The sequence below is a fragment of the Pristiophorus japonicus genome, unplaced genomic scaffold, assembly GCF_044704955.1.
Source record: "Pristiophorus japonicus isolate sPriJap1 unplaced genomic scaffold, sPriJap1.hap1 HAP1_SCAFFOLD_130, whole genome shotgun sequence".
NCBI lineage: Eukaryota > Metazoa > Chordata > Chondrichthyes > Pristiophoridae > Pristiophorus > Pristiophorus japonicus.
This window is the reverse complement of record NW_027250967.1, coordinates 911,099-913,433: the sequence shown is the minus strand read 5'-3', so window position 1 is coordinate 913,433 and position 2,335 is coordinate 911,099. Positions and strand designations below refer to the sequence as shown.

Sequence of the window (2,335 nt, the reverse complement as noted above, 5' to 3'; positions counted from 1 at the left end):
CACGGAAGGAATAACCGTAGCTGTTAAATTTGACAAAAGTTGCCCCAGATTCCTGGTGACATCGGCAATACAGTGTGTAAAATGGGTCAACATGCTGAAGAACATAAGAACAAAAGAAATAGGAGCAGGAGTCGGTCATACGCCCCTCGAGCCTGCTCCGCCATTTAATACGATCATGGCCGCTGCGATCATGGACAGGTCCACTTCCCTGCCGGCCCCGCAAAGCACAGGACAAATGATTGAAGTATCGACCGTCCCTCAGTTAGCATTTCTTTCATTGTGCAAAAGAAGGTGACGGGTTAATTAATGATGCTTTTCCGTGAACGCAACACAAAAGTTGAAGAAAAAAACATACGGTGACTGGCAGGTGAGCGTTGCTTCTGACACCTGGGGGGCATGGGCGGGGAATTTCAAGCCCCTTGAATTGTGAAAGCTTCATATAGAGGAACATCTCAAACACATTGCGTCGGCCTCGTGGCGCAACGGTAGCGTGTCTGACTCCAGATCAGAAAGTTGCGTGTTCAAATCACGTCGGGGTCACTGTTCTTTCAGAATTAATATTTTCTTTGCTGTTTGGCAATAACCAGACCCTTGTTCCAAGGTCTGTCTCATTGTTTCCACAGTGTCAGGCAGAGATACGCCTGCTGCCCTCATTTAATTAATGTGCCAGGACACAAAAGTTCAAAATCAACTTGCAGGTGGCCACACACACCGCCGAGCGGTCGAAGGTGCTGTGATTAGATCGCAGTTTTCTCTGGAGGTGTGGGTTTGAATTCAACTTCTGAAATTTCTTGTTTTTAATCATAAAACGAAACTCATTGTTTGACACAACGACCAACTCCTTAAAACTGGGATTCAGCAGTTCACCTGCTCGCTTAACATTTCCGTCTGACCTGGTGCTAAAAGTGGAGATGTTTCCGCAGTGTCGCGGTTTACACGTTCGCCTCACACGCGAAAGCTCACCAGGCGGGATATTTTCTGTAGCTTTCCCCTCATGCATGCTCAGGGGCGAGTTTGTTCTCCTGTGAAAAGTTCATAAGATGATAAGCATGTAAGAATTAGGGGCCGGAGTACGCCATTCGGCCCCTCGAGCCTGGTCCACCATTCAAGAAGATCCTGGCAGTTCCTCGACAGCAAGTTTAAACATCTGGGGCAGAGCCAACAGGCGACTGTCTGCAATCAGTGAGAGAACGGTCTGTTTGGCAGAAGCCTGGCGAGCTCAGTCAGTGAAATATAAGACTTTTAATCTCAGGATCGTGGTTTCGACACCAACATTGGACATTTACATTTTTCATAGAATTATAGAATGATCGAAGTTTGCAGCATTACAGGTGGGCATTTTGGCCCATCACTTCCACCCCGGCCAACAAGAGGCGATCCAGCTTCATCCCACTTTCCAGCTCTGGGTCCATAACCCTACAGGTTACGGCACTTCAGGTGCACATCCAAATACTTTTTCCATGTGGTATCTGCCTCCGCCATTCTTTCAGGCAGTGAGTTCCTGACCCCCACAAACCTCTGCATGAAGAATGTTACCTTCAAATCCTCTTTAAACCTTCTACCAATTACTTTAATATATGCCCCCTGGTTGTTGACCCCTCTGCTATCCACTAAATCTCGGCCCCTCATAATTTTATACATCTCAATGTTGTCTCCCCTCAGCCTCCTCTGTTCCAATGAAAACAAACCCAGCCGATCCAATCTGTCCTCATAGCTAAAATTCTCCACGCCTGGCAACATCCTCGTAAATCTCCTCTGTACCCTCTCGTACAATCACATAATTCCTGTAATACGGTGACCAGAACTACACACAGTACTCCAGCTGTGGCCGAACCAGTGTTTTATACATTTCAAGCATAACCAACCTGCTCTTCTATCCCATGCCTCAGCCAATAAAGGTAAGCATTCCGTGCGCCTTCTTACCGACCTTATCCAACTGTCCTGCTACCTTCAGGCATCTGTGGACATGCACTCCAAGGTCCCTTTGTTCTTCCACACTTCTCAATGTCCAACCATTTAATGTGTGTTTCTTTCCTTGTTTGCCCTCGCCAAATGCACAGCCTCACACTTCTCTGGATTAAATTAGTATCACCTGAAAACGTATTAATCATACCTCCTATATTTAAGTTTTGATCATTGATGTTGCCACTAAAAGCCAGGGACCTAGCACTGAGCCCTGTGGAACCCCACTGGAACCATCCTTCCAGTCCCAAACACTCCCATCAAACATTACCCTTTGCTTCCTGCCTCTGAGCCAATTTTGGATCCAACTTGCCACTTTGCCCTGGTCCCATGGGCTTTTACTTTCGTGACCAGTCTTCCATGTGGGAACTTG

The 2,335-nt window shown here is 46.9% G+C and overlaps 1 non-coding gene across 1 annotated transcript; it reads left to right on the top strand.

The window, feature by feature from the left end:
- Positions 1 to 468: 468 nt before the first annotated feature.
- On the top strand, positions 469 to 540 carry trnaw-cca (transfer RNA tryptophan (anticodon CCA)). Its single transcript has one exon. It is a non-coding gene; the product is annotated as a tRNA-Trp (tRNA).
- Positions 541 to 2,335: the final 1,795 nt, after the last annotated feature.